Here is a 21,731-nt window from a genome sequence, read left to right as displayed (position 1 = left end):
ACGGGCATTCACTGATGGTGGCAGGTGGCATCTGGTGTCTCTTACTGAGCCAAAAAAAAAAAGAAAAAAAAGAGACTTTGTTCAATCATGCTACCTCCCTGCGTGGAGTATTTGTTGTAACCAATAAATGTGTTCGGTGAATGGTCCGGGGTGACCATTGTTAAAGGAAGGGACAATGTAAGGGGCACAAGGAGGTGTGCATATTTATGGTACCCGTTGTGTAAATGCTATAATTACTGTAATAGTTGTAGGGAAAGTGTAGTACCCTAATTTGGCCACTAGATGGGGGTGCAGCGTTATTAAGCTTATAAACAGTTAAGTGGGAGGAGATAACGGCAGTTAATCTGGGAAACATCTGGAAATTCGAATCAGTTGGGCGGGAGCGCCCTGTTAGGGCAGTCAGCTTGCAGCAGCCCAAGATCCAGTCAGGCAGCATCAGGGTCAGGAAGGCTACGAGAGAGAGAAAGAAGGAAGGCATTGAAAAGGTCACTGACAGCGCAGTATAAGTGGGACTGCGGCTGTAGGTGCTAGAAAAGAACTAAGAAGTAAGTACAGGTCACTCAGAATGTGGCGGCTTGCTAAGTGGATGGATGAACTCGGGACCAGGGAGAAATGGTTTAGAGGAATCCTGACTAAAGTAATACTGGGCACAGAGGATGCTGGAGGACCGGTAAGCAAGGTCCATTCCAGAAGCGGGCTTAGTAAAGATGAGGGAAAGACCGAGAAAGAGGAGAAACTGTGTAATGCAAAGCCTGATGTAAATGCTGACACGGAAAGAGAGAAGACAGGGCCATGGAAGAAACTGTGTATTGTAAAGCCTGCTGTAAGTGCTGAAAAGAACCGATATGTGCCTGTTTCAAGTACAGTTCATTGTTCAAGTGTTCAACAGGACTGTGACTCTGATTATTCTACTTCGGCTGAGGAAAACTTGCAGATCTTTATAGGAAGCCCCAAGGGAAAAGGAGCTGCAGGTATGCTGGCTGAGAGTTGTGGAGTGTATGTGAGGGGAGGTCAGGGTGTGCAAGAGACTTTTACCTCAGCCACGACTACCACCCTGCCCTACCCTTACACTTGCACAGGCATATCATAAGGTCACAACCTTGTGACATCACAATGTCTTACAACGTTCATGCTCAGGAATGTGCCTGACGTAGTCATGAACAGAAGTTACAACCTACCGTGGCCAAGGTTTCAGCGCACAACGGCGGTAAGAGGCACTAAAGACTTTATAGGAGACATTGAGCGGAGAGTTGCTAGTTGATTTTTTTTCTACATCTTAGTGCTCATTCATGCATCTGTTTTTCACATACAATTGTTACATGGATAGCACTCACACCTGTGATAGTCGAATGGGCCATCCACATGTCTGTGATTTTTAGCAATCCATGTCCTATTTTGGTTCATGGGTTGGATTAATATAGGCAATGCATATCTATTGGTCCAATTTTCACAGACTGCCAGAAAGGAAAAGGTGTCGAAGCCTTTTTTTCTCAACATACAAGAAAAACTGAAGACACTCAGACCCCACTATAATCAACCACTGATCAATGTCTGATCAAAATGATCAGTTTGTTTTTTTATTTGAGAAAATCCAGTGTCTGAATGAAGCCTTACGTTCATGATGCTCTGGCCCTCTCCAGACCCCAGAAAATAACAAGGGACATTCAATTAATGGAGAATAAATTTGATGCAAATCAAATTTTCTGGTAAAGTCCACATGATTTGGCAAATTTAAATCTTGTCAGATCTATTGCTATCATTATTATCTATTTTTGTAAGTCATCTCAATGAGAATAACTGTTTAACTCCATATCAGCATGGGTTTATGAGAAATCGCTCCTGTCAAACCAATCTAATCAGTTTTTATGAAGAGGTAAGCTATAGGCTAGACCACGGTGAGTCATTGGACGTGGTATATCTCGATTTTTCCAAAGCATTTGATACTGTGCCGCACAAGAGGTTGGTACACAAAATGAGAATGCTTGGTCTGGGGGAAAATGTGTGTAAATGGGTTAGTAACTGGCTTAGTGATAGAAAGCAGAGGGTGGTTATAAATGGTATAGTCTCTAACTGGGTCGCTGTGACCAGTGGGGTACCGCAGGGGTCGGTATTGGGACCTGTTCTCTTCAACATATTCATTAATGATCTGGTAGAAGGTTTACACAGTAAAATATTGATATTTGCAGATGATACAAAACTATGTAAAGCAGTTAATACAAGAGAAGATAGTATTCTGCTACAGATGGATCTGGATAAGTTGGAAACTTGGGCTGAAAGGTGGCAGATGAGGTTTAACAATGATAAATGTAAGGTTATACACATGGGAAGAAGGAATCAATATCACCATTACACACTGAACGGGAAACCACTGGGTAAATCTGACATGGAGAAGGACTTGGGGATCCTAGTTAATGATAAACTTACCTGGAGCAGCCAGTGCCAGGCAGCAGCTGCCAAGGCAAACAGGATCATGGGGTACATTAAAAGAGGTCTGGATACACATGATGAGAGCATTATACTGCCTCTGTACAAATCCCTAGTTAGACCGCACATGGAGTACTGTGTCCAGTTTTGGGCACCGGTGCTCAGGAAAGATATAATGGAACTAGAGAGAGTACAAAGGAGGGCAACAAAATTAATAAAGGGGATGGGAGAACTACAATACCCAGATAGATTAGCGAAATTAGGATTATTTAGTCTAGAAAAAAGACGACTGAGGGGCGATCTAATAACCATGTATAAGTATATAAGAGGACAATACAAATATCTCGCTGAGGATCTGTTTATACCAAGGAAGGTGACGGGCACAAGGGGGCATTCTTTGCGTCTGGAGGACAGAAGGTTTTTCCACCAAAATAGAAGAGGATTCTTTACTGTTAGGGCAGTGAGAATCTGGAATTGCTTGCCTGAGGAGGTGGTGATGGCGAACTCAGTTGAGGGGTTCAAGAGAGGCCTGGATGTCTTCCTGGAGCAGAACAATATTGTATCATGCAATTATTAGGTTCTGTAGAAGCACGTAGATCTGGGGATTTATTATGATGGAATATAGGCTGAACTGGATGGACAAATGTCTTTTTTCGGCCTTACTATGTAACTATGTAACTATGTAATCAGGTATCTCCAATTATATACTGTTTTTATATGCAGATACAGTATATCTTCAGAATAGAAACTACATGCATTATTAAATAGATTTCATAGACCTGATGAGGCTTGCAAGGTCATTGCGTCACAACATGCACACATGCACTGTGACCTGTGATGCGCATTCACACAACCCTCCTGCTAAGCACGAGAAGCCCATGGATTCTAGCGTAAGCGGAGGGGAATCAGAAGATGTGCTGAAGACCTGATGGGTAATGGTGTGTAGCAGAAGAGCTAGAGTTATAAGGTAATCATAAGAATGTTTTTTACCTTCTGATGGCGCTTTAAGGCTCAGAAAAATGGCGGCCAGCGATTTTGCTGAGTCCATGCAAAAGCAAGTTAGAAAAAATGATCATTTAGGCTGGTTTCACATTTGCACCAAAATGCAACTCGATGGTGTAGGTCCCTGCACTGTCAAAACGACACATGCGGAGGCATCCGCATACATCGGCATGGCCTGCATAACTAATGGTAAAGATAGGTACGCATGCCGTATGACGACATAGGCGGAGCTGACCGGAGGATGTGCGGCGGTGGGCGGAGCTTCACAGAGGACGTACGCAGCCCTCCGCAGCACCTCCATCCGCAAATGTGAAACCAGCCTGCAATGTAATATTGCTAGGTACTCCCATTTATTTAGTTAAACAAAAGAAAAAAAAGCATGCAATATGACACAATGGGATCACCATATAATATCACCTTTATCACACAAAGAACACATCAAAACACAAATGTTAAAAATGTTAAAAAAGCCAAATGAATACATAATATGTGTGCCAGTGTAGGACAATCACCCAACCTCATCTGCATGCTGATGACCACCACAATGTACCCACAATATAAAAGTCTAGAGTAGGTGAACAAATAGACATGAGAGAGATGTCTTTTACCTCCAAATAGCTGAATGCATAATTATGGTAGGACATCACCCCTGACACTGATATCATACAGTTCTACAGCTTACTATGCAAACAATTAATGCAAATGTTCCCTAAACGTTTGAACCGTGGTCATTGCTGCAATAAATAAGTTCAACTAAGAACTAGGTATAGAAAGGAAACTTTGAGTGAAGCATCGTATAGAATGAGGAAGAGACACCACGCGTATCGCCAACTGCTCATTGGCTTCCTCAGGGGTAAAGTAAATCGTTAATTAATAATAGCGAGATAAACATTACCAGGTGTGGAGAACATTTAGTACGATGTGTCCATGGAATGAATTGGCATCCGGAATTGTTCACAGCACATGCAGAGACAAATCATTTGAGTAATGATGGTGTTGAACCACCATCGTGCATATGCTATCACGTCATGTGGGATCACCCAATCATTACTCAGATGCCAATACGTCACAGAAGATGTGTCCATGGAGTGAATTGGTGTCCTAAAATGTTTCCAGCGCATGTGCAAACCATGTGAGCGGTTACGATGCAAAGCCACCATCGTGCATGCTCTAATATATCATGCGGGATAACCCAATTATTACACCAGTGCCGATACATCACTGAAAAACTTTCAGATTGTGCGCAGGCGTCAGTGCACAATGGCCATTACTTGTGATAAAGCATAACCCAACACATCCCCTGCATCAATTTAGATTTATAGCAGAGTAACTATGCAGGAGCAGGCCCAAAATATCATTGATTTCTGTTTGATCAAACAACTGCACATGTGCAAGGTTAGTGTAAGGCCGGAGTCACGCTAATGAGGAATACAGATGTTTTATCTCTTAGCACTCGGACCGCTGTTAATCGATGGGGCAGCTCCCATCACCGTTTTTTTTCTCAGCCATATTATACGTGCAAGTGAAATCACAGCATGCTCTGATTGTCACCGACACGTGGCCGAGTCCCGGCGCACTCGCACCCATATAAGTCTATGGGTGCGAGTGATGTCATCTGAGTGCAGTGCGATATACGCCGACGACGGCAATGGAAGAGATGGGGAAATTAGTTTCTCTGCCTCCTCCGCAGCCGTGCTCTGATCCGCTCTGTGCGAGAGGCTCGGAGCCTAGATGCATGACACTCGGCTCCCGCTCGCAACAGAGTAGGCACCGAGGGTCATTAGCCTATCACATCCGATGCTCTCACATCAGAGGATGCCACACGCTAGTGTGACCCCGGCCTAAGGACGATATATGTTAATCAAACAAATGCACGCACATGTGCAAACATATCTTTGTGCTACTTATTATTCATGAACCCCCAACAGATGTGTAATGGACTAAACCCAAATAAAACACAAAGACTTGCAGACGATTAATCTGACGACCAAACTAGAGGTAAGTAAATTTTAAATAAAACAAATGCAAAGTGGACCGTATCTAATAAATAAGCGCAGGTACATACACAGAAATTAATACTTTGTTAATAATTTTAAAGCTACTAACGTATATATGAAGAATAAACCTAAATACAAATTATATGATGCAAACTATTATTTAGACACCGGCTATTTATTTTAATCATAAACACAGTAGCCATATCGGAGGTAAATATCTACTATAGTAAGTAAATACGACAAATACAGGCCTATTATTAAATGGCTGGCATAGAACTCTATAAAGGGACATATGTAAACATGATTATAAGACCCGTCAAAGGAAAATGAACGTATAATATACACCATGTAAATGCCATTGAGAAAAATGTACCCATTTAGATTTAATAAATAGCAGCCCATAGTATATGCAATAACGGGTGGGTCCACAGGCACATAAGGGTGAGAGTCATATCCAAAGAGGTACGTTGGCTAATAAAGTGAAAAGTCGATACATGTGAGAAATTATAATTAATCTAAACGCTAAAGTATGTAGAAAGTGCACAACACAATATAATGTGCACAACCATGGTATCCACATACTGTAAGTGGATTTGTATAAAAAATATAATTGTCGAAACATCCAAGTCAGTTGCAGATAAGATGACATCAGGTAAGAGTCCACGTCATAGTACGAATGCCAATAGACAAAGACGATCCATTATGTTCAACGTCAAAAATATTAAAGCCCTATTTCTTGTCCTTCCGAGCCCTTGTAATATTTGAAAGATGTTGTTGAATCCTTCTTCGAAGTTCCTGGGATGTCTGTCCTACAAAAATCTTGGGACAGTCACATATAATGTATCAATAAAATTACGTGACTGACAGTTGGAGTATGACAGAGTATCGCACTACAGACTATAAGGTGTCGGCTGACACACGGGGAGGCTCACGCCGGGCAGAGCATTGTTTACATGTACACTGATACAGGTGTATCTACCATGTGTATATGCTTGCTTCTAAGTTCACAGAGACTGCTTATATTTGAACATTGCTTAAACTATCAGGACCTGGGTATTGTCTTATATCTATTAAGTGCGCCGGTACATATGCTCCGTCAGTGTAGAGAGCACCGTGTATGGTATTTCTCCTTTTGTTGGAGCAAGGGTATATCAATCTATCCGCAATATGACATTGTGCTAACACTGTAAGTCAGGCGAGTGTGTTACTTTGCATTTTTTTTTCTTTATATCTGTATTCACATGTATTCTATTACCAGCCATATTCATGCTATTAAATATTTGATATAATTCCAATGCATTTTGGTGTGGGTTTAGGGTTACACAGTTGTATCGGCGCTGATTTCTCAGGGTCTCACACTGTCTGTATATGTGTATCGGAACCATTGTTGACTCTCATTATATTGAATAGATCAAGTACTCTGGTTTAGGCGCCTTTTTTGTATCCATATGGGCGCTTGTGCACCCCGGCTACTTAGGCTCTAAATACCACTTTAGAGCGCATAATAGGTATAAGTGTCGGCGCGGTGGTATTTGTTGTTTATCAGCTGCCTGGTGATTGAACTAGATCAGTGCGCATGCGTCACTGGTTAAGCGTGAAAGTTGCTTTGGCGACCCACTTTGCTATGCATTTCCGCTTCAAGGCTATGTGCACACGTTGCGGATTTGCTGCGGATCCGCAGCGTTTTTTGAGGTGCAGAAACGCTGCAGATCCGCAATTCATTTACAGTTCAATGTAAATCAATGAGAAAAAAAATTGCTGTGCACACCTTGCGGAAAATCTGCTGCGGAAACGCTGCGGTTTAAAAGAAGTAGCATGTCACTTCTTTTTTGTGAATCTGCAGCGTTTTTGTACCCACTCCATTATAGAAAACCGCAGGGGTAAAAACCGCAGCAAATCCGCAAGAAAACCGCAGCAAAAACGCACAAAAAAATGCTGCGGAACCGCACAAAAAACCGCAGGTGCGTTTTCTGCCAGGAGAGACAGAATCCGCACCAGAAATTCCTAAGCCTAATCCGCAACGTGTGCACATAGCCCAAGGACGCTGGCGCATGCGCTCTGGTTTGAGCGCTGTACTCAGGGCCATGCACGGAGCTACCTTACAACTCCACGCGGCGGTTTCATATCAACGCAGCTGTATTGGGTATCGTAATCTATTGATTGTATATATAAATAGAAAGGCATGTGTTGCGGTCATTACCCCTGACGAAGCCACCAGATGGTGGCGACACGCGTTGGGCATCTGCACTGCACGCACTAGACTCCGCTGGGTCGCAGATTTTCTTATGGCATGGCGTTGTCTTGGACTTTCATGGAAAGGATTATTTCTTGAGAAATATTTGGGGCCTTGAAAATTTCTTCCTGAGCCCCCAGACTTATTGAGCTGTCTTGGTGACTATACATTATGCGTTATTTGTAGTGCAAGGAAGCAGGTTTTTTGTTTGTTTTTTTCAATATCAGGTCTATCGTATATTATTTATCTTCTGCTTCTCCCACCATTTTGGGTTTGTTATTGCATTGTGTGTAGTCACTGGCAGGTCTTCTTTTGCCATATGATTATTATATCTTTAGGCTTCAGTTCTCTAGTGGGCTGCTCTATATATGTATTAAGGGATTATTATTACTCACCCATTTGAGTGCATTGTTGATCGTTAACTGTGTGTCATTTTTTTCAGTGCAAGGTAGCAACTCTGCTCATCTTTATTGTTTATTGGTGGTACCTGGTATTATCATGTCCTACTCCTTGTCCCTCTGATTATCTGAGGGTTTGATACTGTATTGACCACCTACAGGGTTACTCGGCCATAAGATTATCATATCCTTAAAGCTCTAAGTCTTTATTGGTTCTATAGGACCATGGGCTGTTCCATTTGTATCAAGGTATTTTTTACACTGGGGCAATACTGTTTATATAGATACCTTACTGCATGTCATTTTTCAATTTTTCCTAGGAGTCAAGTGTGGGTTGTAGCCGTATTAGGGGCTTGAAAGTTTTGGGGCATAAATATGCTCCTGTTTTAAATGTTTTTAAATGTTAGTGCCGTGTTATTGTTTGCTTATTTACCCAAATAAAGCTGTGTTTAAACTTTTGCCTTATCCAAATGTGTGGTGATCCCCATTCATATGACCTATCCTGCTTCTTTGTGTTCTAATATTGGGCAGAGCACTGCAGTGCAGCCGCTCAAGGAACATAGGCTGCCCAGAGGGACATGTGACGAACTGAACTTTGTGGAGGGCTTTGTATATTTGCCCCGCTGTCATATTGACTAGGGGCTCAGTGGGTAAAACCGGAGACCGCCCACTGCAGCCAGAAGCAGGACCGTGAATAACATCTGGAGATGCCACGTCGACCTCTGCTGGCATTCCATTACCCACAGGACCTTCAGCAAGTGACCAGCTGAGAAGCCACGAAAAGTGAAACTGTTAACTAAGATGGGTTGACTGACTGGGATTAGAGCACCCTGTTTTTGGCAAGCACCCACAGAGAGGAGGTAAGGACAAGCTTAGAAAGCTGACAGTCAACTAAGGCACATGGCCAGGTGACCGGAGGGTCCCAATCTGGCTTGTCCAAACAAATCCATGGGTTCAGGTAAGGTCAATGAAGAAGATCTGTTTTCTTCCAGCTAGGGCTATGCTCCCTTAAGCTGGCATCCTGTAAAATGCAAAATCTCTCTTCCCCTTGATGGACCATGCTGCCTTGGTTGTTGTTTTGTACAGTCTGTCTTCTTTTGCATAAGGATATAAATGTTTTTCTTTTAAACTCTTTCGTTTCAGTGTCACATCACCAAAGATGAGGAGCACAACTTGGTTACTATGCCCATAAATGAAATGTGTGCAGTCTGTAGCCTTCCTGAGCTACAGGAAAGCGTAATGCAGCCCAGACTGAAGAATCATTAGGTAAATAACACCTCTCATTTACAATCTGCATGTGTATGAAGACGAAGCATTTTTATATTCACAGTGCATCCCAAAATTATATGGCCAGACTTACAACTAACAATGTAATGGGACATAAAGATAACAGAGTGATAAATGAATTATGTTTGCACATGCCACATTCTACAATAACATTTTAATACCACATAAAACAGTAATATAGCCCAGCTACAACAGAAATTTGCAAATATATAGCCACTGACATCATTGATTTTGTGAACGCCACTTATAACACTACAAAGTGCAGATAGTTATGTAATGTGTTTTACATGTCCCGATGATGTGGACCTGCATTTAGCTGCTATTGTTTCATATCCCAGAGAAATTAACTGACTTGAATTGATTTGTGGATAAACATGAAACCCGATGATGTATTACCCCTTTTTATAACCAGATGTTTCTGCCTGACACAGTTAGCAATGCAAGGCATGGTTAATTATGTTTATCTAACCTTCTATTTCCAGACAGTTAAGATCGGGGTACGCTGGCTGCACTTTATTACTGTATTATACCGACGCTGTCTATCTCAATCTTTCTCTCTCTCATTCATTTCTTGATTTAAGGGGTTCTAGAACTTGGGATGTAAAACCTATTTAACGGTTATTTACAATTTTGCAACCATTTTTGCAACCACTTTTGTTACTTTACTGCAAAAAAAAATTTAAACAATGCCATGTTTAGAAAAAACCTACCCAGATGTAGTTAGAGCATGTGCCATGGTGCTACGAAGTATGGCATGGGACTGCTGAAGCCACTGATTGGCTGCAGTGGTCACATACTGACCTCATGTGATACAATATGCAGGTGCTGGGATGCAGTAACACAAATGCTACAGAGCAGGGATTAACTATATTTAAATAGTCAACAGAAGGGAACTCCACACAGGGAGATAGGAGGGTAAAAAGGTACAAAACTAAACTGAATAAACAGTTGTTTAACAGTCTCTGATTAATAGTTCACTTATCGTGGGTCCGTAGCCTGTTTCTCTCTGAAGACCTCTTGGATCACAGAATGCCAGTGGTTTTCGGTGTAATGTCTGCTGGCGTCTTCGCCTAGCACATGGTCCTTCTTCTGGCAGTAGCGGGCAGTCTCCGGTTCTATCCGCTGAGCCCCTAGTCCATATATCTGTGAAGTAGGAGAGTAGAGGTCCCCACAAGATTCCTTTCGGTGAGGGTCTCCTTGAGCAGCTGCTGTGACCTGAAGGGCTGCACTGCAATGTTTTACCCGGCGTGCGCCTCTCTGGATATCAGCCGACACCCGGACGTTCATACTGCAATGCTCCGTCGATCGCATGCTCCCCTGCACACCCACTGGTTTCGGTGAGTCCCTCACTATGCCACTCTTTCTCTTCATGCCGTGGCCTGTCGCTCCCCTCTCAACGTTTGCAGTCTGTACCTATACAGCATTCTAGCGGTACGAACGCTTCTGTTGCCACGCAACCCATTTTACCTCACACTGACTGGCCACGCCCCTTCACCCTGGTTACTGGCTCGTGTAAACTCATTCCCCCCAGGAACAGGAGGTTCAGCTCCAGCATTTCTGGACCCAACACTTCAACAGCTCTGGCAGCCCGGTTTTCCATTCTACATCCCCACCTCCTTCACAAGTCATTTGCACTTCTCTACTTCTTGGATAATTTTTTGCCAGATAAATTGATCTTGCTCGTAGCGGGTGAGAGGCACTGACCCAGTGGGTCTGCTGCTTTAGCAATTTCCAGCTTGGGCGACTCGGTGTCCATCTCCCCAGGATGGGTAGGGGGCACATAATTGAGGCTTGGGTATGAAGATAACACTCCCTCTTCTTCATCGAAGTCGGGGACCGGAGCTGGAATCACCTCTCCTCCATTTTTGGGTTCTTTGGACAAGCAGGGCCACAACATGTTACGATGGACCACTCTAGTACACCCACACCAGCTCTGCCACAAACGCAGGCTACCGTATATTCCAGTCTTCTTCCAAAATACGTAACATCTGGATTAATGTTCGATTGATAAACTCACAGGCCCCATTCCCTTGAGGGTGATAGGGAGTAGTTATGGACTTTCAAATCCGGAAAGTACAGTGTAGTTCTTCCATAACTCGCCCTTGGAAGCAGGTCTTGATCGGAGTGGATTCTTTTCGGACAGCCGTACATACGGATGAATCTCGACAGATAGCCTGTGCAGCTAATTCGGCTGTCTGATCTCTAGTTACCACCGCAAATTTGGTGAAGTGGTCAGTCATCACCAGACAATGTTTGTAGCCAAGATGCGCTGGTCCTACAGTCATGTAGTCAATCATCAAGACTTCAAAAGGGATGGAGGTCACAATGGTCTGTGTTGGGGCCCACTGTTCTGGGGGTTTAGCCAGCTCAAAGCTGCACTGTTGGCGCACATCTTCCATCACATTCCTCAGTCGTGGGTGATACACCAATCTCTGTAGCCATCGGAACATTTTATCTGCACCGAAGTGAGCCCCTCACTCGTGAGCCTCAGTAGCCATCATCTTGATCGACTTCTCTGGGAGTACTATTTGCCACGTGACTCCCTCTTCGCGCAACAGCTGCACCTTCCGATATAACAATCCATCTCTCAGGCGGACTCATTCCCATTGTCCTAGAATCCGCAGGGCATCTGAGGACAGCGCATTCCTCTCTCTCTGACTAGGAAGTTGCTTCAATGCCACCCACTGTCGCAGTTGAGCACTCTCCTTGTCCATCTGTTGAAGTTGGATCCAGTCATCTCAGGACTGCCCAGTACCTGATCTTCAGACTCTCCCTCGATCTGTCCCTGCGTCGCCACCCATGAGGTAGATAGGTTTTGGAATCTAGGAATCTCCTCCACCTCAAGCTCCTCATCTCGGTCACAGCCAGAACATTTGTGTGTCACCCTGGAGAGGGCGTCAGCATGAGTATTCTTGGCCTTAGTCCGGTAGACAATTTTGTACCGATATTTTGCAATGCAGGCCACCCATCGTTGCTCCAAGGCCCCTAGCTTTGCATTCTTGAGATGGGCTAAGGGGTTGTTGTCCGTCCTCACCAGAACCTCTGATCCAGATAAGTACTCTGCGAACTTCTCAGTCATGGCCCATACCAGGGCCAGCAGCTCCAACTTGAAAGAGCTATAATTGTCCAGATTTTGCTCTGAGTCATGCAGGGACCGGCTGACGTAGGCTATCACCCATTCTTTTCCTCCTTGTGCCTGTGACAGGACTGCTCCAAGGCCATGCAGACTTCCATCAATGTGTAATAATTATATGGATACTACGGAATCTAATAGCATGGGATAAAGCCAGTCCGAGAACAAAGTTGCAACAAAAGATGTATTTACTCAAAAACAGAAAAGTAAACAGAACTAACAGATATTTCTGCAATTGTAACGAGGTTCTCAGCTCTATATAGAAAAATAGCCAACAGGATAGCAAACTAAACATAGTACAGATATTCCTGCAATTGTAACGAGGTCCTCAGCTCTATGTAGAAAATCACAGCAAACTGAGTAGCGGGGCGCGACCGCTAATGTGATCCAGTCCAGCAAGGAAATTATGTGGAAGCAAACAAGACACTTGAACAAGGAAGTCCAATAAGGTTTAGTGCACACAGTATTTAAATGATGATGTCCAGCAACACTTGCTCATGCGTGTGCACAGTTCTTGTTAGTAGGATTCCAATAGTTCACAGATGATGCGTCATGTGAAAGACGTCCTAGAAAAGAGAGAGAGCGCCATCTAAGCGTAGCAGATGAGTAAATATATTTCAGGATGAGACAAGCACAACTTGAATCTTGCTCACCTGGTGTGGTTGTGCAAAGAGGCACAACACTGGGAAAAGTTCTGTAAGCAAAGAAGACACTTCCACTGGTACGCAGCTCGTAGCAGAAGTTCCAGAGGCGAGAGGTGGCTGAATGAAGGCCGACCAACAAGTAATGAGCAGAAGCAGGGAGTTCACCAGCAAACCGGCAGAAGCTCAGGAGCCAGCAGCAACAAAATACTTAGGCACCTTGGAACACATGACCTGGACTTAAATAATCAGGCTGACAGGAAGTTCCATGACAGGGCGAGATCCAAGACTCCATCTTGGATCAGGGCGAACAGGCACCAGGAAAGTCCAGAATCCTTACATTACACCCACCTCAGAAGCGGCCTCAGGACGATCCAGGACCAGGCTTGTCAGGATATTTCTGATGGAACTGAGTAATTTTTTGAGGAGCACAGATATTGCCCACCGGCTCCCAAGAGTTCTCCTCAGATGGATATCCTTGCCATTTGATGAGGTACTGCAGTTGATTCCTGCGGATCCTGGAGTCCAGAATCTTCTCTACCACAAACTGTTCTTGTCCATCCACTAACACAGGCTGAGGAGGAGGTGTAATCCGACCCTGAAATGTATTTGGAGACACCGGTTTTAACAGGGAGACATGAAACACGGGTGTACCTTCAAGGTTCTTGGCAACTTCAGACGACAGGCAACGGAACTCACGATCCCAGAGATCTTGAATGGGCCGATGAACTTTTGTCCGAGTTTCTGTGATGGAATGTTCAATCTTAAGTTCTTAGTAGATAACCACACAGAGTCCCCTACCTTGAACATAGGTGTGGGCTTCTGAAACCTGTCGGCAGATCTCTTTTATCTCTCTTGTGCAGTACACAGCGATTCCTTCAGGGTTTCCAGATTCTGTCTCATTGCCGCCAACCTTTCATGAACTGCAGGCACCGGTGCGTTGATTGGAGATCTGGGAAGAATACTGGGATGATAACCTAGGTTGGCAAAGAAAGGTGTTACTTTAGTAGAAGAACTCTGAGAGTTGTTATAACAGAATTCTGTGAGCGGGAGCAATTCCAACCAGTCATCCTGAGAATGGTTGATATAACATCGGAGATACTGTTCTAGAGTCTGATTCGTCCGTTCTGTCTGCCCATTAGTCTGAGGATGGTATGCAGAGGACAGACAAACATTAACACCAAGTGAATCACAGAATCCTTTCCAGAACTTGGACGTAAACTGCACTCCCCGATCTGAGATTACTTCGTCCGGAACTCCATGCAGCCGAAACACATTCTGGATGACCAGATCTGCTGTCTCCTTGGCTGAGGGAAGACCAGTGCAGGGAATGAAGTGGGCAGCCTTAGTAAGGCGATCTACAACCACTAGAATAGAACTTTTTCCCACCAGAGGTGGGCAATTCAACTATAAAGTCCATTGAAATAGACCCCCAAGGATGAGAGGGGACAGGTAGTGGTTGAAGCAGTCCAGTAGGTGATACACGTGGAGTCTTGAAACGTGCAAACGTGCACATACCTCACAAGAGAGAACATAGCTCTTCACATCCTTCAGACAGGTAGGCCACCAAAAAAAACGGCTCAGAAACTCCTGTGTCTTCTGTACCCCCCGATGACCCGCCAACTTAGAATCATGGACAAACTTTTGGACCTGCAGCTTTACGGCCTCTGGAACATATAAACATTGATCCCGGACCCACATACCGTTTCTGAGAACCAAGTTCACATCAGCAGTCGGGTTAGCGAGAAATGGATCTGCGTCGTAGGCCTCCTTAATGGTCTTCCATAAGTCCTTATTCTGAATGATTCTCCGATGAAGTTGGCATCAGATAGTACGGTCTTAGACGGGGTCCCAGGTACGGAATCCGTGGCATGGATTTGGGACAAAGCATCCGCTTTCCCATTACGTGAACCTGGGCGGTACGAAATGACAAAGTTAAATTGATTCAAAAAGAGACTCCAACGAGCCTGCCGTGGAGAAAGACATCTCGCAGATCTAAGGAACTCCAGATTGCGATGATCCGTGAGCACAATAACTTGTTGTGATGCCCCCTGCAGATGGTGTCTCCATTCCTTAAATGCAGCGATAATGGCAAGAAGCTCCTTATCACCCACATCGTAGTTCTTTTCTGCAGCGGAGAGTCTGCGAGAAAAAAAAGCACATGGATGTAACAAGCTTTTCTCTCCCGTTCTCTGTGAGAGGATGGCCCCCAGAGCACAGTCCGAAGCGTCCACTTCTACGATGAACGGAAGTGCTGGGTTTGGGTGAATTAGTACAGGTGCAGACGTAAACCGGGATTTAAGACAATCAAAAGCTTCCTGAGCCAGTGCGGACCACAAGAAAGTCTTTTCCTTCTTAGTTAGTTGTGTAATGGGTCGCACAATTTCAGAGAAATTGCGAATGAATCGTCTATAGAAGTTTGCGAATCCGATGAAACGCTGTACCTCTGACATTTTTAGGTGCAGGCCAATCAAGAATAGCCTGGATCTTACTTGCCTCCATGTTAAGCCCCTGTGGCGAGATGACATACCCCAGGAACTGAATCTCTGTGCAATGGAATTCGCATTTCTGAGGCTTAATGTAGAGGTGATTCTCTTTTAGACGCCTCAGGACGGTCTTGACATGCTCCTGATGTTCCTGCAAAGAGTCAGAGAAAATCAAAATGTCGTCCAGGTAGATCACAACAAAATGGTCCAACAGATCTCTGAATATATCATTTGCTAGATGTTGGAAAGTAGCCGGGGCATTGCAGAGACCGAAAGGCATCACAAGATATTCGAAATGTCCATACCGACACCTAAATGCTGTCTTCCATTCATCTCCAGGACGGATCCTAATTAAATTATATGCTCCTCGAAGATCCAGCTTGGAGAAGATCTTGGCCTGTCGTACCCTTTCCAGCAGTTCAGGAATTAACGGTAACGGGTAGCGATTCCGGACGGTCACTTTATTGAGCTCTCGATAGTCAATACATGGTCTAAGAGTTCCATCTTTCTTTTTAACAAAAAAAATGGGTGCTCCTGCTGGTGATGAGGAGGGGCGAATGAAACCCTTAGCCAAATTCTCATCGATGTACTCTTTTAATGCTTGCAGCTCTGGGGCTGCTACTGGATAGACATTCTTGAAGGGAATAGCTGCTCCGGGAAGCAGCTCAATGGGACAGTCATACGGTCTGTGAGGAGGAAGCTGGTCTGCCATCTTTTTCTCACAAATGTCTGAAAATTCACTATAAACAGGTGGTAAAGACGATACCTCAGTAACCCGTACTGTAGCCCGAGGAGTTATCTGGCCTGTTACCGTTGTCTCCTATGATGGGAAGATGATCTCCTTAGTCTCCCAGTTGATAGTAGGATTGTGTAACTGCAACCATGGAATTCCTAAAATTAAAGGGAAATGTGGAGAAGAGATCAACATAAATGATAGCGTTTCCTGGTGATTAGGCTCTATGAAAACTTCCAGAAGTCCCGTCTCCTGATCTACAGGTCCAGAAACTAGAGGTGAGCCATCCACTGTTTCCATAGTTACCGGAGCATCTCTCTGCTGAATCTGTATGCCATATTCCCTGGCAAAAGCTATGTCCATAAAATTTCCTCCTGCCCCTGAATCCACCATAGCTGCACAGGGAATCCATTTTCCCGCCGACCGGATCTTAATGGGAAGGGAGCAATGTGTGTCCTTACCCTTTAGAGTCTCAGGAGAGGCAGTCATAGATAGAGAGGAGAAAATGGCACTCACTGAAAAACTAGACTCTGACGTAATGGATTCAGCATCTTGATTTTCAAATTCCCCTACTGTGGCTAGTACTTTGCGAGGTCGCTTGGGACAGTTGATGAGGAAGTGATCTGACTGCCCACAGTAAAAGCACAGACTCTCCCGGAAACGATGCTCTCTGCGCTCATTACTCTCACGACGCTGTAGCGAATCCACCTGCATGGGAACTGGCTCAGCCTCCCAAGAGGACTTGCCAGTAGATTCTTTAGGAGGAAGAGAAGAGTTAGTGACACGATTAGAGGTTACAAATTTCTCCTGTCTGCATTCTGTAACATGTATGTCAATACGTACACAATGCTGAATAAAAGCGTCTAACTCTTCCGGAGCATCTGCATGAGCTAGTTCATCTTTCAACACATTAGACAATCCTCTCCTAAAAATAGGTAATTGAGCATAACTGTCCCAAATTGTATCCACCGCCAGCCGTCTAAACTCAGTAGCGTATTCGATGACAGAACGCTTACCCTGACGTAAAGCTAACAAAGCGGTCTCAGCAGTAGTGCGTCGATTAGGATCATCGAACATCATGGACATAGCAGCAAGAAAATCGTCAAGGTTATTCAAGCGAGGGTCAAGAGTCTCCATAAGCGGATTTGCCCATACGAGAGCTCGGGAAGTGAGCAACATGATAATACATAAAAAGTTAGATCGGTCAGTAAGGAAATAGGCGGCATGCACATCAAAATACAAAAGGCATTGGTTTACAAACCCACGAAATTTGTAACGGTCCCCACTGAACCTAAATGGTGGTAACTTGGGAGGAGTAGTTGGCTGTGGCTGTGGCTGCACTGGAGGTGGAGGTGGAGGTGCCCCTGCAGTCATCAGACCAGCCACCTGATTACTTAACTCCTGAAGAGCATGCCCAAAATGAGCCTCCCAGTTAGAAACCTTGTTTTGCAGTGCCTCTATATCCCTCTGTAAAGAGTGGATCATAGAAAATAACTGATCCATCTTTGTCTCGGTCGACATTATCCCAGCAGATTCCTTTTATGGCCTAAGTATCCTGTAATAATTATATGGATACTACGGAATCTAATAGCATGGGATAAAGCCAGTCCGAGAACAAAGTTGCAGCAGAAGATGTATTTACTCAAAAACAGAAAAGTAAACAGAACTAACAGATATTTCTGCAATTGTAACGAGGTCCTCAGCTCTATGTAGAAAATCACAGCAAACTGAGTAGCGGGGCGCGACCTCTAATGTGAACCAGTCCAGCAAGGAAATTATGTGGAAGCAAACAAGACACTTGAACAAGGAAGTCCAATAAGGTTTAGTGCACACAGTATTTAAATGATGATGTCCAGCAACACTTGCTCATGCGTGTGCACAGTTCTTGTTAGTAGGATTCCAATAGTTCACAGATGATGCGTCATGTGAAAGACGTCCTAGAAAAGAGAGAGAGCGCCATCTAAGTGTAGCAGATGAGTAAATATTTCAGGATGAGACAAGCACAACTTGAATCTTGCTCACCTGGTGTGGTTGTGCAAAGAGGCACAACACTGGGAAAAGTTCTGTAAGCAAAGAAGACACTTCCACTGGTACGCAGCTCGTAGCAGAAGTTCCAGAGGCGAGAGGTGGCTGAATGAAGGCCGACCAACAAGTAATGAGCAGAAGCAGGGAGTTCACCAGCAAACCGGCAGAAGCTCAGGAGCCAGCAGCAACAAAATACTTAGGCACCTTGGAACACATGACCTGGACTTAAATAATCAGGCTGACAGGAAGTTCCATGACAGGGCGAGATCCAAGACTCCATCTTGGATCAGGGCGAACAGGCACCAGGAAAGTCCAGAATCCTTACACAATGTGAAGGATGAATGGCTGTGAAAAATCAGCATTGGCAAGTATGAGGGCTTCAGTGAGAGCCAATTTCAAGGCTCAAAAGGCTTTCTCTTGCCTGTCTCCCCACTGGATGGCCTGGTTCTTCGAGCCGGCCAACATTCCCTTCAGCAGTTCCAGTTAGGGGTTCGCTATACGGGTGAAGTTTTTCACAAATTGCCGGTAATAGCCAGTAAGCCCTAGGAAAGCCTGTACATCTTTCACCGTCTTAGGAGTGGGCCATTCTTGCACAGCCGCCACTTTCTCTCATGCAGATCTTACTCCTTCACTTGACACAATATGCCCCTAATACACAATTCGCTTACGGAAAAGATGACATTTGGCTTCACCTTCAGGCCATGATTCTGTAACTTGCTCAACACTTGTTCTAGCAGTTGTAGGTGTTCCTCAAAGGTGGGCGCATAGATGATGCTGCACCTCCACTCCCTCCAGAGGAGTACAAGCTCACACTGGCAATGTGAGCACTGTTTGACCGGGCGGTAATGTAGACTTTGCAGCCGCTGGCACCATCACCTTTCCCAAGACTCTTCCGTCTTCCGACGTTTCCTGGGCTTGAGCTGATTGGATTAGCTTCTGAAACACCTTCCATTAGGCCGGTGTCACACTAGCATATTGCATCCGATGCGAGATCATCGGATGCGATATGCTAATAACACTCGGCTCCTGCTCGGAGCCGAGTGTCATGCGTCTGTGCTTCGATTCTCTCGCACAGGGAGGATCGGAGCACAGCTGCGGAGGAGGCGGAGAAATGAATTTCTCCATCTCCTCCATTGCTGGGGCCCGCTTATAACGCACGTCACTCGGATGATATCCGAGTGATGTGCGCTGTCTCACTCGCACCCATAGGCTTATATGGGTGCAAGTGAGCCCAGAGTTTTCCTCGGTCCGAGACAATCGTAGCATGCTGCGATTGTCTCGGACCGAAGAAAACGGCCGACAAAAAGTCGGCTGCTGGGAGCTGCCCCATATGTTAACATTGGTCTGAGTGCAATGCAATTTTTTATCGCATTGCACTCGGCCGTTTAAAACGCCAGTGTGACGCCGGCCTTATGGGGTTTGTGGGCTCCATTGGTTCAAGAAAGGTCCCTGTGGTTCACTAATCAGTATTTATCTCATCTCCTTCAGCACGTTGATGGAAAAAACAGACACACTGACCAAATACTGATTGAAAAAACAGACACACTGACCAAACACTGATGGAAAAATCTGACACACTGACCAAATACCAAAAAAACAGACACATTGACCAAACACTGATGGAAAAAACTGACACAGTGACCAAACACTGAGAAAAAACAGATTCATTGACCAACTAACGATGGAAAAAAACTGACTCAGTGACCAAACACGGAGAAAAAAACAGATCCACTGACCAAACACTGATGGAAAAAACTGACACATGGACCAAACACTGATGGAGAAAACAGACACAGTGACCAAACACTTAAAGAAAAGAGACACACAGACCAAACACTGAGAAAAAACAGACACACTGAGCAAACACTGAGAAAAACAGACACATTGACCAAACACTGAGGAAAAAACTGACACACTGACCAAACACTGATGGAAAAAACTGACACACTGACCAAACACTGAAAAAAAATAGACACACAGACCAAACACTGAGAAAAACAAACACACTGACCAAACACTGAGAAAAAAACATACACACTGACCAAACACTGATGGAAAAAACAGTCACACTGACCAAACACTGATGGAAAAAATGGACACACTGTCCAAGCACTGAGAAAAAACAGACACACAGACCAAACTCTGAGAAAAAAATAGACACACAGACCAAACGCTGAGAAAAAACAGACACACAGACCAAACACTGAGAAAAAACAGACAAACAGACCAAACACTGAGAAAAACAGACACACTAACCAAGCACTGATGGAAAAAACAGACACACTGACCAAACACTGATGGAAAAAACAGACACATTGAACAAACACTGATGGAAAAAAATAATACTGTCCAAACACTGAGAAAAAACAGACACAATAACCAAACACTGATGGAAAAAACTGACACACTGACCAAATACTAAGAAAAAACAGACACATGGACCAAACACTGAGAAAATACAGATTCACTGACCAAACACTGATGGAAAAAACTGACTCAGTGACCAAACACGGAGAAAAAACAGATCCACTGACCAAACAATGATGGAAAAAACTGACACACTGACCAAACACTGATGGAAAAAACAGACACACTGACCAATCACCATGCTGTGATTTTAATTACATCCAAACACAGTTGGTTCAGACCTTCCTATAAATGCAGGCTTTACCATGTTATTAGCCAGAGGTAAGTGTTCACACTAGGCAGTCCGGTCAGGGACCCATCCGATCTGAGATTACCTTGACGTTTGGTGGATGGGCTCACATTTTTTGGCCAAATCTTGTGCTAAGCATCTCGTGTGTTTTTTCATAGATTTCACAAGTCATTATGCTATTCACATTTCATAATTCGCACATTTCCTTGCTTTAGTACAGTTGAGTGCAGCCATTGATCTATTTGCTACTGAGAAAAAAACAGTCACACTTACCAAACACTGATGCAAAAAACTGACACACTGTCCAAGCACTGAAAAAAACAGACACACAGACCAAACACTGAGAAAAAATGGACACACAGACCAAACACTGAGAAAAAACTGACACACTGACCAAACAATGATTGCAAAAAAACAGACACTCTGACCAAACACTGAGAAAAACAGACACACTGACCAAGCACTGATGGAATAAACAGACACACTGACAAAACACTGATGGAAAAAACATACACACTGACCAAATACTGATGGAAAAAACAGACACTCTGAACAAACACTGATGGAAATAACTGACACTGTCCAAACACTGAGAAAAACAGTCACACTGACCAAACTCTGATGCAAAAAACTGACAGACTGTCCAAGCACTGAGAAAAAACAGACACACAGACAAAACACTGAGGAAAAAATGGACGCACAGACCAAACACTGAG

At 44.2% G+C, this 21,731-nt stretch overlaps 1 long non-coding RNA gene across 5 annotated transcripts in view; it reads left to right on the top strand.

The window, feature by feature from the left end:
* The first annotated feature begins 383 nt into the window (after positions 1-383).
* Positions 384-21,731, top strand: part of LOC143810066 (uncharacterized) — a 41,294-nt gene continuing 19,946 nt past the window's right edge. For 2 of the 5 annotated variants that reach the window (XR_013222637.1, XR_013222641.1), the window contains exons 1-2: positions 8,608-8,914; positions 9,198-9,320. This is a non-coding gene — a long non-coding RNA (uncharacterized LOC143810066). Of the gene's footprint in view, positions 546-1,139; positions 1,208-3,152; positions 3,392-8,607; positions 8,915-9,197; positions 9,321-21,731 lie in introns of those variants that run through there. The other 3 variants (XR_013222639.1, XR_013222638.1, XR_013222640.1) reach the window with 3 other exon arrangements.

Source organism: Ranitomeya variabilis, chromosome 2 (assembly GCF_051348905.1).
Source record: "Ranitomeya variabilis isolate aRanVar5 chromosome 2, aRanVar5.hap1, whole genome shotgun sequence".
Lineage (NCBI taxonomy): Eukaryota > Metazoa > Chordata > Amphibia > Anura > Dendrobatidae > Ranitomeya > Ranitomeya variabilis.
This window is presented reverse-complemented; position numbering and strand designations above follow the sequence as displayed.